The sequence below is a fragment of the Lactuca virosa genome, chromosome 9 (genome assembly GCF_052849685.1).
Source record: "Lactuca virosa cultivar CGN04683 chromosome 9, Lactuca_virosa_CGN04683_v6, whole genome shotgun sequence".
In the NCBI taxonomy this organism is placed as follows: domain Eukaryota; kingdom Viridiplantae; phylum Streptophyta; class Magnoliopsida; order Asterales; family Asteraceae; genus Lactuca; species Lactuca virosa.
Genome location: NC_136434.1, coordinates 35,439,303 through 35,455,873, shown reverse-complemented (window position 1 = coordinate 35,455,873; position 16,571 = coordinate 35,439,303).

Sequence of the window (16,571 nt, the reverse complement as noted above, 5' to 3'; positions counted from 1 at the left end):
ACTAAACTTTAATAAATCATGACGAATAGTCTTATCGATCTTTGTGGTGGACCTGACCAGTGCACAAGAATGTGTACTCGATCCCTTAGTCCTTCACTTGACTCACATGTACATGTGAACAAGGAATTAGTCTTAATTTTCCAAAGATGAAAATTCTCATTCATCATACTATACAACTTGCATGATTCCAAGTTTCTATCCAACTGAAACTTGGTTGATGAGAATCTTTCCTTATTTGGTAAATTATGACACTACCACAAACGAAAGAATCAAATCCATTTTCCAATGTTGCTATCAATGGAATCATATAAACAACAAATTTTTCACAAATGCCACTGTAAGGATATTTAAAATAAATAAAAACGAAGCTTTTCTTTTATTTAAAACTTGCGGAAAAACTTATCCTTACAATGCAAATGCATATGAAAACTATGTTGTTATCTATTCCTAAGCAATCTATCACAACTCTTAAGCAGCATCTCAAAAATTCTGATCACCGAACCATGCGATCGAAATCCATCTTCGCGATCAGAATCAATTTACTCTTCTTTAAGCTTCCTCTCTTTTCTTTGATTCTTAAAACTTCAACATGTGACCCAGTCACATCATGTAATAAGAATCTCCAATTAGGAACTTAATAGAGTTAGATAGTGGACTTACCTGAAGTAGAGTCAAAATTTTTGACTTGACCAACCTTATGATCTTTCAGGTAAATAGGGCAGCTTTTGCAACCAATGCCCCTTCCTTTGGAAATATAAGCATATGGACTCTTTGGGAATGGTACACGAGACTGTCTCATACTTAGCCTTTCTCTTTACCATTTGGTCAACCGAGTGACTATGGCCGATCCATTTCCATTGGGAAGAGAAAGCTTTTCTAGATTTTCAATGTTACCATTGTCAATGTCCATGGAAGTTTGGGAAGTTGATCTTCTAATCAAATTTGCTTTACCAGTGCTCCAAATCATTGCTGATTCAGCAACACCTAGCAAATAGATAAGATCATTAAGGGTCATGTCATAGTCTGTTTCATAGTAGACCCAAAGGAAACTCACTATGTGACTTAGAAAGTGATTGAACAACCAACTTTCTCAAGACTTTGACACCCAACTCTCCCGACTTGTCAATATGTGACTTCATCTCCAAGATGTGAGCACACATATACGTTTCTTGCCAATAGGGCTTGAGTGACCTTGAACTATTCAAGAACTTGTGGGTTAGGGAGAATAATTGGAGGAGGTGGAGGAAGTGAAGTATGATTTCCATGAGCCAACCACGGGACATCATCTTCATTAGGAAAGCTTGTTCCAAGGGATTTGGGAAGATCATAGATGTCTAAACCATACATCTAATATGGGAGATATTCAAGTCAGTTGATTTAAGTCCTTAATATAACACCCAATATGAAATTAGGACCCAACACAATATTTTATAACTTGGAAGAGGGATACCGTAATCCAAGCTATAAAATATTTGAAGGTAGGTGAATAACGATTCACCAATTTCCACCATGAAAAACGAAATAGAAATATTAGGTTTTAATTGGATTTGAAACTCCTAGATCTTTTGAGATTCATTGAACTTTTCAATGGCATGTTTCAATCTCGATTGTGCCCTCTCAAGTTTTGTGATTGGGATGCCGAGGATCAGAAAACAAGGTGTGAATAACCATGCAAATATACTTGGTACCCTTAATATTTATCACTTAATCGATGTGTCGGTTAACCACACGCGCTCCACCGATCCTATGATAAACATTAAGTTACCCTTTGCCTACCTTGTTAAATCCAGGTTAGTGTGCCGGTTAACCACACACGCTCCACTAACGACTTAAGCAAGGTGCAAAGTGTAATTTCATGGGTTAGCACCAAATTCACATTTTCCTAAAGTAACTAAGATTGAGAATTTATAAAGGGTTTAGTTACTTTATATTTATCATTATACTTATAATGAGAATTATAGTCCTTGTCCTACCCGTTCGGCTAACGACCCTCCACCAGTCAAGGAAGCGGTGGGTGAGAGTGGACACCCATTAAGCTGCCATTTTATAGGCAACAACCTTATACCCCCTTATAGATCGGCTTCGTAAATGAGGCCTACTAACGGTAAGACAGACTTGCTCTTATATATATATATATATATATATATATATATATATATATATATATATATATATATATATATAAACTTATAATACTATAAAGAATAAGGGTTGAATTTTAACTTTTAAAACTCTAGGGTTTGGAATTAAAGTGTGTGTGAGACTTTACAAATTCCAAAACTTGAGGGCAAGTTTTGAACTATTCAAAAACTTTTGGTTTTCATAACTTATGAGTTTAATTAAGGTTTTAAAAAACTTTAATGAAGAGACTCTTGAACATCCATAACTTGAGGATAAGTTATGGAGTTCATAAAACAAAAAGACTCTTCAATTTTGTAACCTATGCATTTTAATGGATCTTTAAAATAAATGAATTTTGGTAATCCATAACTTGAGGACAAATTACGGACTCCATTAAAATACATTTAGATCAAGAATTAACTAACAAACAATTTTGCAAATAATTCCTATGATCTACCAAAACTCATAAGTGTATGAACAATCATATCAACAATTTCAAGAATTACATAAACACACATAAAGCTTGAAATTTTGATAACAACTTTGAAATTGGTTTACCATAATCATTACCACATCAAAGACAAGTTTTATACGTCCAAAATAGTTTAAGGTAATGATTCTAGACCAATTCCAACCTTAAAACTCGAAAATATGCTGTCAGGGGCTCCTACTCGTCGAGTGTATGAACCTACTCGATGAGTAGGATGAATTTCTTCATGGAATCGGCGAGTCCATCAGTGGAATCAGCGAGTCTAGTGCCCAGACAGCCAGAAAATCGATTTTTCAGCTTTTTCAGCAATTTGCATCAAGTATAATCGAAAACAAGCCTACGCTCTGATATCACTGTTGGGTTTTTAGCACTCCAACACTCCTATGGTGTACATGCAACCCTATAAACCTTGGATCTATGTTTTCTCTATTATACATGCAAATATTCAATATTCCAAGGTTTCATCCTAACTAGCATAATATGAAGTAACTATACTACAAAAGCCTAGTTAGATGACATACCTTTTGATGTAGCTTGAAGTCTTGAACTTTAAGAGCTTAGTCCCAATAGTGTGGAAGCCTCAAGTGGAATCACAAATCACCAAAACACCTTGGAAAACTTGAGAGAATAGAATGCACACTAAAAATCGGTCCACCCTTTGTACTCACACACTAGCGCCAATTTCAAGTGCCAAGGACCTCTTTATATAGTATGGAGGATTAGGGTTACATTCATGTAAACCCTAATACCCATGACCTTTCATTTCCATATGATCCATGGGTAAACACTCCATGGACTATCCATGAAAGCTTAGCCCAACCTAAATGAACTTGGCCCATTCCATATATATATATATATATATATATATATATATATATATATATATATAAGAGTCAATATTTAATTAGTTCCTTTTTTATCACTAAACTAGTTCTAAATTAATTCTTGATCAATACTAATTAAATAATATGATTCCATATTAATATATTAGAACTTATAATATATTTAAATATAAATCATAAACATACTATTATCAAAAGACTATCCATATAAATTGTTCCGGTGAAATGCAACCCAAATGGACCATGCCGGATCGGGTCGAGTACATACCAATAATAGTTATGGGCTTAGACATCTAATCCAACAGTTATTCTTTAAATCTGCGTAAGATTAAAAAACTTAATGCAAGAAGGATGTTCAAAGGAATGTACTTTGAATGTGAGACTTCGTTTCCTTGGAATTGCTCTCCATTGGAATACTTTGTAAATGTCTGTTGCCAAGCCTTTGTGACTTTTGTGCATAGTCATTACAAGAGGATCAATGCATATAAGTTTAGAATCTAACAGATTTCAGTAAATGGAAAAGAATATTGTATTCTTACATTTGCGGTAAGGATTTAGGATTGTGAAATGAACATCATTGGAATCATGTTCAATTGATCTATTTCACAAAGTAAGGATCATAGACAAACATAGTGTACATACTTGGTGTATGACATAACTATTGTTTAGAAAACATAGCGTGCATGCTTGAAGCATGGGACAACTATTGTTTTAATTCAAGTATTAAGTTGATTATTTGAAATATTATGCAATGAATAATGTGCAATCAATATGGTGATAAATAAAAGGTGTTTTATTTATATTGATAAGTTCGAAGACCATATTAGATTCGATTGTTCCTGTGTTTCACTTTGCATGTTTTGACTTCCCGAATAACTAGGTTATTCAAACTCTCTACAGTTAATCATACTTTGGAAGTAGGTATGAATCAAGACTATCATGAATTGGGCTTGTAGATGTCTAAAGTGTTTAGACATAGCAAAAGTTGCTGCAACATTAATGAGTGCTCCTGGAATGAGATTCAAGTATTGGATTAAACCCACGCTCATTTGAATCACTTCATGGATTTCATCACGAGTGATCATGATACGATAAATCTTATATTCTTCAAACGGAGACGTGTGAGTTGTAGTTGCGCGTCGGTTGCACATTGACATATGTAAACGCAACCAGTAACTTGGTTGTTATAAAACATATTGTTGTGTGTAATTTGATGAGTAAGTACAAGCGAACATTTGGGTCAAAGTTTATCCATTCCTTTTACCCTTGGAGGGATAAAAGCGATATCTGTGGGCCCCTCGATGATTGAATGATGACACCCCTAAGTGTTTGGCCAAGCCTGGACTGATGTGATTTGTTCAATTAGTCAGTCGTCATAAATCGGAAATCGGGAAACAACAAATGGACAGAGAGAATGATTATAATCCATGTCTCAGTCCATATGATATCTAGAATGGAGTAATATATGATCCCTAATTTAATGGACACGTCCTTGACTAGGTCAGAGTTCGGCAGCGACTTTAAAAGCTACGATTGCTAGTCGGGATCTTGGAGTCATACTTGAATAATAGTTTTAGACTTATCCAAGTGGGAGACTGTTGGATTAGATGTCCAAGCCCATAACTATTATTGATATGTACTCAACCCGACCCGGGATGGTCCATTTGGGTTGCACTTCACCGAAACAATTTGTATGGATAATCTTTTAAGAATAGTATATTTATGATTTATTAATATATTATAAGTTCTAATATATTAATATGAAATCATATTATTTAATTAGTATTGATCAAGAATTAATTTGGAATTAATTTAGTGATCAAAAGAAACTGATTAAATATGGACTCTTATATATATATATATATATATATATATATATATATATATATATATATACATATATATATATATATATATATATATATATATCATACATACTTATAAAGCTAGCATTTTTTCTTGAATCTCATGCATTTGAAACCCCCTTTTTTAACTTCCTCAAACCACATTCATTTGAAACCCCCTTTTTTAACTAATGCAACTCAAAAGTTTTCTTAATTATGATTTAACACTCAAAAGTTTTATAACTTATATTATGTTTAATTAGCATTTAGTGAAAAGTTTACTATAAAAAGACCAATCTTTTGTGTCTTTTGTGTTATATAAAATCTTACATGTAAGAAGGACGTCATAAGAAAATGAAAAGAAAATTTTTCAATAGGCACAATTCGTTTAGAACGTATTTGCAGTGATGGAATCCCTAAAAGAGTTCTACAAGTCAAGATTGTGGATGAATGTATCATTTTTTACTCATAATTTGATCGTGTTATATTTTTTTTCCAATAATATAAATAAGACCATTCTAAATCATATGTTTAGAGATATTTTGTTTTCTCAAACCATACCATCCAAAATCATATGTTTAGAGATATTTTGTTTTCTCAAACCATATTGATTTGAAACCTACATAACTTTTTATATTCCTTAATTAAAACCATTTATAGTATTTATAAATTTCCAATAATTTGTTTGCATTCTCTTATTATATATGTAGTTATATTAGTATATTTTTCTTACAAAAATTCGTCATTTGGTTGAAGATATTGTGATTCAAAAGTTTTCATATAGTTGAAGCATTCACGATCCAAATATGATGATTTGAAGAAATGGGTTATGTCGCATCGATGGTAATTGTAATATGATTTTTTCTTTCAACCAAAACAAATGAAGCTTTTCTATTCTTTCTTTATATTCAGTTTCTCATTTAATCTTTGTATGTGATTTGTGTATATTACTCAATCTTGAATGTCACTCTCCAAACATCAATGTTTTGCTTGGAATATCTTTCTGATTCTTCTTTTTCAAGAAAAATATTTTGATTGCAGGTTAGTGAAGAATTGTCATCAAATTTCTATGGTTGAATGGTGTTAAATGAAGAAAGAAGATTCATAAAATGGATATAGGTTTTTTTGTTTGAGCAAAGTTGACAAATGTTAGTTTTTTTCTTTTGATTTAAATGTATGTTTATGTAACATCTTTATTTATATATTCAACCACCCAATGCTCTTATTTATTTGATTGTAGTTTTTCTATTTTGATTATGTTTATTTTCTATTATTTTTTTGCTGGGTTATCCTACACAACATATTTAAAAGACAATATTTAAAAGATAACATAATTTTGAACATTTGATATGTAATTATGATAGACTTATCATGATATGTTCTTCATATGAAAGAAATTTATCCATATTAGTACGACAAGAATTACATATGAAATTTACGAAAATATATATATTACATGTGATTTGTGTAACATGTATATGCACCTATGTATGTTATAAATATATAATTAAATATCTTTATGTTTAATAATTGAAGGGGATTAAAATGATGCATCAAAACCAATTATTTAGACGAATATAATAATAATAATACTAATAATAATAATAATAATAATAATAATATATACATTTCCAAGTACCGCATTCATTTGAAACTCACACTACAACTCATGAGTTTTCTAATTTATGTATATTTATTAGTTACAACTCAAGAGTTTTTAACTTATGATTATTAATTAGTAATCACTAATAACTTTTTATTTTCCTTTCATTTATAAGGTTGTAAAGTTTTGCTAATTAAAAACATTAATGTATTTGAAGAGATTTGTGATTTAAATATGAAGAGTTAATATAAATGTTATAATAGATGTTTTAGTGTTTTTATGTTATTAAAAGTTATAATGTTTATTTTTCATATTTTTTTATTATTCGTTGTATATATATCTTTTTTAATACAAATTTTATAATAGATGTTTTTCTATTTTTATATTACTAAAAGTTGCAGTTCATATTTTTGTTCATACGTTTTGTTACCCGTTATATTATCATTCATTTGATATATAATTTACACAATTTTAAACGTTTTATAAAATTATCAAATAATTGTATATATCACAATGACTTAAAAATTAAACTATAATGTTTAATAAAACTAATATGTTAACTATATGTTTGCTTTACTACTAACATTTTGTTTCAAAGTAGAAATATTAAATAATAATTTGGTAAAATTTATTATTTTAACTATATAATTCTATTCTCGCGCAACGCGCGGGGATTCGCCTAGTATATATATATATATATATATATATATATATATATATATATATATATATATAGAATGGGCCAAAGTTCATTTAGGATGGGCTAAGCTTGCATGGATAGTCCATGGAGTTTTTAACCCATGGAAAGGTCATGGGTATTAGGGTTTACATGGATGTAACCCTAATCCACCATACTATATAAAGAGGTCATTGGCACTTGAAATGGCACTAGAGTGTGAACAAAGAGGGCATAGCCGATTTTGAACAAGTGTACACTATTCTCTCAGGCTTTCCAATTTGTTTTGGTGTTTTGTGATTCCATTTGAGGCTTCCACACTATTGGGGATAAGATCTTAAAGGTTCAAGACTTCAAGCTCCATCAAAAGGTATGTCATTTAACTAGACTATTGTAGTATAGTTGCTCCATAATATGCTAGTTAGGATGAAACCTTGGAATATTGAATATTTGCATGTATAATAAAGAAAACATGGATCCAAGGTTTATAGGGTTGCATGTACACCATAGGAGTGTTAGAATGCTCAAAACCCATCACAATGCCCCTGGTAGCGGGATCCAAGGGGTGACAACCCCTAGCGGGCTCCAAGGGGCAGAGCCCATGGATGGGATCAATTTTATTTGGCTTAATATTTCTTTATGGAAAATGCATGAAAATATGAATTTGTGTCTCAAACCTATTTTTTTACCCTATATTTAAACCCGGTTTTATGGAAGTTACTTGATGGTTATGAAACTGCTATAGGACAGTTTTTATCGGTTTTCAAACATTGGTTATGTTTTCAATTTTTTGGACATTCGAAATTGGAACACATAAGAGTCATACAATCTTCATCCTTTGTTCTTAAAAATACTAAGTTTTATCCGATTTCAATTTCGATTGTACCATTAAAATAATTCAATCTGTAAGTGCATCATGACTCTCAGTGAATCCAAGCACTCGAAACACCCAAATTTCTAACAATGATAACATCTAATAATACATAATACTATATAATAGATTTACTAAGTGTAATTTTTATGATAGATTAAAAATAGTAGTTAACTGAGATTAAAATCTTCATTTCTTTCAAGCAAAATATGTAAGTGTAGATGATACATACAAAATCAAACCTTCACTTGTGTAGAAAGTATCAAGAGATAATCAACCACTATTGCACAATGATACTTTTGAAGATTTTATGTCGAATATAAATTCTAGTATTGATAAACAATAAATATATGTATCATGTGTTCGTGGAAATGTGTCCCTCAACTAAAATTTGAGGGTTCAAGTCCCATTCGAAACAAAATAAGTAGTTTAGAAGCAGTGTAGAGTGTATGCATGTGTATGTGTATCGTTCTAAAGAAAGGGTACTTCGAAATGTTTATGTTCCATAAAGTTTGGTTAAAGGTTTAAAATAAAAGGTTTAAGTCATTTTTAGTCACTTGATTTTTCTGGTTGTTTTATTTTAGTTATTATACTTTGTTTAAGTTATTATTTGCCATTAAACTTTTTTTTAAAACTTTAGTCACTCTAAACTATGATAGCCGGTTTACGAGACATGATTGATAACATCTACATGGAACGACATCGTTTAGGGTTCAATTAAAAAAATCAAGTTTAAATTTAGTCGTTAGCTTTTATGAGTGTTTTATTTTGGTCATGATATTTTGTTTAAGGTATCATTAGTCATTGAGCAAGTTAACTTTTTTTTAGTCACTTTAACGAATGATAGCTCATTGTTTAAGTTTTCTATTTTAGTCACTCTAACCGATGATAACTAATTACCTAGTGATGTGGCTATTTTTTGCCATGTTTGCTTTAACGGTCTACGTCCAAGTGATTATTTTAATTAGGTCCATGTGGTTTTCCAAATGTCGTATGGTCAGTCCAATCAAAATAAACACAAATACGTAGACATCAAATTGACATTTTTTATAATAATCGTCTACCAAAGAATTAAGCCAAACATCAAACCTCCATTCACATTCTCTTTGGTCAAACTTGTTAGTGTTTTCAATTGCGTCGTACAAAGAAACACACCCATTATGCTTTGAAGGAAGATACAGCCCTCTGATTCGAGCTTGTGGAAGAAGACATAGAAATGACGATAAGTTGGTGTGTCTTTCCTTAGGATGTTAACCCGTAAAACCAACCTGCCAAAAAATAGCCACCTCATTACGTTATGAGTTATCATTGGTTAGGGTGAATAAAATGAAATTTTTAAACAAATCCAATGACTAATGATAAGTTAAACACCCATAAAAGTTCAATAACTATTTATAATATTGACGATGTTGTTCCGTGTTGATGTTAGCAACCGCGTTACTTGCAAGTGATGTTCAACTTAGCTGGATTGATGCATCAAGTTTGATACCCACGTGGGTTTGAAGTCAAGAGTTCAAATCTTTGAACCTGTTAAATTTGCCTCTTACAATTAGGCCCCACGTGTGGGAAGTTTTCCCTGGAAATCCCCTTGAGGGATGAGTTTGCCCTATAAAGGAGCTCGAACCCGGTGTCACCATTGAGCTATTGTGGTGAGGCTTCCGCCGAATCATTTTCCATTCCCCAAAAAAAAGCAACCACATTACTTAAATTTGTTATCACCGCTTAGAGTGACTAACATAAAAAAATAAACATGCTCGATGACTAATAGTAGCTTAAACAAAGTATCATGACTAAAGCAAAACACTTAGAAAAGTTGAGTGACTAAAAAAGACATAAACACTTAATAAAACATGAGATATGAATAGTTTGGGTGTATCCGTCTATTGGTCACACAATCATAAAAATCTAAAGTATGATGTATATACAATTTATTTTAAGTAATCCATAAATCTAGAAAAATCTAACCTTTCATTTATGGGCAAATACCATAAAAGTCACAACTTTTTCATACGTAATTGGGAAATACCTTTTTTTTTGTTGACTCTGGCCATAATTTTCACGCAGAGATATTACTCCAGCTCACTTAAAGAGTTTCATGGTTAGCTCTGTTATTTGTTTTTTTGCAAAATCAGTCATAATATTGAGTTTAAAGTCCAAATTTGGTCCTTATAGTTTGCAAAATATTACACCACATGTCCAAAACTCGTTTTTATGTTTTTTTAACTTCTTTATTTTCACTTATTTTTTTTTGTTTTTTTAATCAAAACTAAACTTGGTTTTGTATTTTTTTTCCGTTTTTTATATTTTTTTCGTTTTTTATATTTTTCGTATTTTTTTGTTTTTTTTACATTTTGTTTTTCGACAATTTGATAACTTCTTTTGATATTTTTCAAAAAGTGTAAAGTGTATGAATCTGTTTTTATATTTTTCGTATTTTTTTACGTTTTATTTTTTCGTCAATTTGATAACTTCTTTTGATATTTTTCAAAAAGTCTAAAGTGTATGACTATATTAGAGTATATTACATTTTTGGTGTTTGAGTTTTTGTTGGTTTTCTATTTTTTTTTTTTGATTTGGGTAATTTATGGTTTTTCTATATATATTTTTTTAATTTTTATTTTGATTCAGTGTGTGATATTTACGATTTATAATTATTAAAATAAGAAATAATTAAAAACAAAAAAAATATGAAAAAGAAAAGAATATAAAAAACAAAAAAAAATATAAAACCAAGTTTAGTTTTAACTAAAAAATAAAAAATGAATGAAATAAAGAAGTTAAATAAACATAAAACCGAGTTTTGGACATTTGGTGTAATTTTTTGCAAACTACAGGGATCAAGTTTGGACTTTAAACCCGATTTTATGACTGATTTTGAGAAAAATATAACAGAGTTAACCATGAAACTCGTTAATAACTCTACGTAAAAATTGTGGTCAGACCCAACAAATAAAAAAAAATAATAGGGCGTTTCTTAATTACACCTGAAAAAATTATGGTTTTTATGGTATTTGCCATTGATTATATATATATATATATATATATATATATATATATATATATATATATATATATATATATATATATATATATATATATATATATATATATATATATATATATACTTTGTAATGGTATTAGTTGTAGAATTTTTGGTAATTTTCGTAAATTATATAAATAGTTTTTATGGTTTATTAAAATTTTTAGTTTTAGTTCAAGTTTTGATTTTCCTGCACATAAAGTCCGTATGGTTTTATGCTCTTGCAACTTTGATCCGTAGATCACTAAAGACAATTTGCAAAAATGGTCCCTGTTGTATGTCAACTTTTTTGGGTAAGGTCCAAAAAAATATTTATTAGCAAAAATATGTTCCTATTTGGTGGTTTTGTTGTGGTTTTGGTCCATACCTCGTTAAGTTTAACAGCTCAACTGTTAAGTTTTTGAAAATAATGAATTTACCCCTAGAAACCATTTCTGCAGTTTTATCTTTTTACCAAACTATAAGGATCATTTCTGCAATTTTTCTTTTTCATTTTATTGAATTATTGTATATTAATTATTGTAATTAATTCTTTTTTAATTTCTTTCTTAGTGGATTATTATATATTAATAAATATTATTTTTAATATATTATACTTATATATATTAATAAATATTATATTATATATTAATAATTATTAATTTTATTATATTAGTATTTATATCTTAATAAATATTACTTTATTATATTATTAATTTTTTAATTAATTCTTTTGATAAGTTCTTCTTTATTGGGTTAATTCTTTTTTATTGAATTATTATATATTAATAAATATTTTTTAACATATAATAATTTCTATTAATAAATATTACTTTTTTGCATTATTACATTCTTTTTATTATTATTTTTTATTTTTTACTATGTTAGTTATTTTTTATTAGGTTATTATTTTTAATTTATTACTTTTACATATAATAAATATCATGTTATTGGATTAATAATTTATAATGTATAATATTAATTATTTTTAATTTTATTGGTTCCACTACAAAGTCGTCAGAATATGGAAAAGTGTCGCGTCCTATCGTCGAAAATCGGCGGGACAACCGCCAATCACCTTCATCGATTGTTCGACGAAAACCCCACCAACTTGTTACACCCAATGCCGCCAATAGCCACCTATGACAACCTCATCATAATCTGTCAGAATCCTTTAATATCTGCCACTAAGTCGACCATATTCTGCTATAACCACCAGGAGGTCCGATCCTGTAACATCCTGTTTAATTAATAAATAAATTGATAAAATTGATGAACGAATAGTCACCCTAAATCCGTATTATCTAACGGGGAGTGGGTTTTAAGAAGCCAAATGTTATAAATCGGAGCATTCGGGGGTTAAAAAGTAATTTTGGGATTTATTTTGAAAAGATTTTGGAGGCTAAGGGGCTATTTGGTAAGTATTAGACTTAATTTGTAAAAGATTTCAGGAGGCTGGGTTAAAAAGGTAAAATTCAGACTTTATTTGTAAGGGATTTCAGAAGATGGGGTTTAAAGGGTAAATATGGGGCATATTTCGAAAATAATTTTGAAGGGAGGGGCCATAAGTGTCATTATGGCAATCAATTTCATTGAGGCGGGTATATAACCCCCGAAACCCTAACCTTGACGTTAACATGTTCAGCCGCCAACCCCCCCCCCCCCACCTTATCCCTCCCGTTTACGGCCGCACACCTCACGGCCCCATCGCCGACCGTTGCTTCCTCAGTCGCCGAAGCCAACTCTTTTACGTCGAAAAGAAAGCAGGGCAGCCGGTTGTTGCTGGTGTGAACTGCCGCTGCAGTTCTCCGATCGGTTATGTCGCCACCACCTCCCACCTCTGCCTGCTATCGTCATCTACGGGCGTGCGACGCCGTCAAACGGTGCTACTCCAACCGCGTTTCTTTCTTCCCCTTCTTCTGTTCGTCGGGTTCGCTTCCACTCACGACTGAAGCTCCGTCGTCGTCGACAGTGCCGACTGTAGGCGCCGCTGTTGCTGAGCAGCTGTTGTTCGCCACCAGGTGGGGTGGCTGAGCTCGTTTGCGGTCAAGCGTGTATGTGTGTGTTGGTTGCAGTTGTTAGTCGAGTTTCATGTGTGTGTTTACGGCTGGCCAAGGAACCCCGAGAAGACCACCATGGTTGCCCACCATGGTGGTTACTGCCTCTATTTCGGTTCTGCCACCTCCAACCACCGCCTGCCGCCACAGTGCGGTGTGCGTGTGTGTACGTTAGTTTATGAGTGTGGGTGTGCTACTTGGATATCATTGTAAATTGTATTAGAAATAAAATAATGAAAAAGAAACCCTAACCACCACCGTGAGGTGGTGGCTGCCGCCTCCTGCCGCCACCGGCCGCCGTGTCGGGTGGTGATATGCTGCATTGTTGTGTTGATTCGTTTGGATGCTGAAACCCTAATGGGCCTAAGGAAACCCTAATTTTAGATTTATGGGCTTTGGATCAATCGGGACCCGCACTAGAAATGTTTATTAAATAAAAATATTAATTAATAACCATTTGGAATTAACCTAAAGACAATAATGGACTTAATGGATTAAGTTCATAATGGGTTAAGTAGGAACACTTAACCCCAATCGATATTTTATGTGAAAAAACCCTAATTGGGTTTGGATGCTTGTTGGGCCACTTATTGGACTAAACTGCTCTGTGCCTTAATGGGCCAATTGGGAACATGTTATGGACTAAGGAAATCATTGGGCCTTAGGATAGGACCCATTAGAGAGGCTTGGGCCCAATTTGGAAAATCGGGCCATAATTGGGCCTTGATGACTATTAGCTATTGGACCATCAGAATGCCAATCATTTGGACTGGAATAAGTGGTTCGGCCTTAAGATAAGCCTATATAGAGGTTTGGGCCCAATTTGGAAAGTTGGGCCATATGTTGGGCTTTGGCCCATTACTTGGCTTTTGGTACTTTAGAGTGTGATTTGGACCTTGGGCTTGGTATCCAATTATTAATTGGGTATCGTTTGATGTTGAACAGTTCGAGAATCTGTCAACCAGCAGCTGGAGTTTTATTCGCGGGACTTCAGCAGTGTCAGGTGAGTCTTCTCACCATACCAATGGGTCTAAGGCACCACGACCGATCCATTTTATGATAGTTGGTATACTTGTTATGTAGAGGTGTGTGATATGTATGTATGCGTGATATGCGGTAGAGATAGCCTTTGTGGCCAATGGTAGAGAAAACCTTAATGGCTGATGGTAGAGATAGCCTTGTGGCTAATGGTAGAGACAGCCTTTATGGCTGATGGTAGAGATAGCCTTGTGGCTAATTGTAGAGATAGCCTTTGTGGCTAACGGTAGAGATAGCTTGCATAGCTAATTGATTTGTGCCAATGGTAGAGATAACTTTTATAGTTATTTGATATGTGATATGTGGCAGAAGTAGCTTTTATAGCTAATTGATATGTGCTAATGGTAGAGAGAGATTTTATAGCTATTTGATATGTGATACGTGGTAGAGTAGCTTTATAGCTGATTGATATGTGATAACGGTAGAGATAGCTTTTTACAGCTAAAACGATATGTGTTATGTGGATTGTGTGTGGGGTATGCTCGGGGGGACTCACTAAGATTTGTGCTCGGTTTACAGTTTTGGTTTCAGGTTGCATCGATTTGGAAGTGAAGGGCTCGGATTGATCGCAGTGCACACACCTATGATTTCCGCAATGAATGGTTTTGGGACGAACTCTGATAATTATTTTACTTAATGATGATTTGGAATGTTTGAAATAAATGGTATCAATGTTTTAGCTATATTAAAAATAAAATTTTTACCCTTGAATTTTTGGGTCGTTGCAGATCCAAACACTCCTAGTCAGCTCTTCCATTATTTGCCTTCTACCACCTTGCGCCGTCGTATCATCTCGCTGGAAATTGTCGATCATCTCCTACAGTCAGCCATTATCAACAAAAACTACATAGGTCAACTACCCACACAATGCGCAACAAACCCCATAAACACATACAGCCACCAGCCGACCATTGATTATCGATACAGTCATCGATGGCGACAATGTTAGATCGAGGGTTTTGAAACCACCATAGTCACTACAGGTGGTGGCAAGGCTGTAGAACTTGTTATTTGGTACTCGTTCGACCGACTGCCGAGTAGCGAGTACTCAGATTTGGTAATTCATGTAGAAATATTTTTGGGGATGTTATATATGTCAAAATCATAAGTTTATTGAAATATATAACATGTGTTGGAGACAGCCTGATAGTGGTGTTGGTGACTGGGTGATGGTGGTGGTGTTGTCCAAAATATGTTATCTTCCAAATATTTAAAATAAATTAGAAGATGTGGGGTGGGTGATAATTTTTGGTATTTTTATTTAAAACAATAAAGAAAGTAACTAAAAAAGTAAAAACAATGAAAAAAATAACATTTATTATAAATAAAAATAATAAATTTAAAATAATAATCCACTAAAAAGAATTAACGCAATAAAAGATTTAATTAAATAAAATTAATAATCCAACAAAGTAAAACTTACTAATAGATAAATATTATATGTTAAAAATAATATTTATTAATATATAATAATCCAATAAAAAAGAATTAATCCAATAAAGAAGTTAAAAAAAATAATTAAAAAAATTAATAATAAAATAAAGTAATATTTATTAATATATAAATATAATATATTAAAAATAATATTTATTAATATATAATAATCCAGTAAAAAATAATACAATAAGAAAGAAATCAAAAAATGAATTAATTAAAAGAATTAATATATAACGATTCAATAAAATGAAAAAGAAAAATTGCATAATTGGTCATTGTAGTTTGGTAAAAAGATAAAACTACAAAAATAGTCACCGGACGTAAATCCGTCATTTGCCAAAAGTTAACTGCCAAACTGTTAAATTTAATGAGGTACAGACCAAAATCACCAAGTAGGAACCTTTTCTACTAATAAACTTTTTTTTGAACCTTACCCAAAAAATCTGACAAACAACAAGGACCATTTATGCAATTTTATCATCACTAAATCTAAAAGTCATCCATTTGTTCTGAATTTAATAGGACAATTTTGCTTTTGGACTAAGCTATTAAAAACAATACGCCATAAGAGCA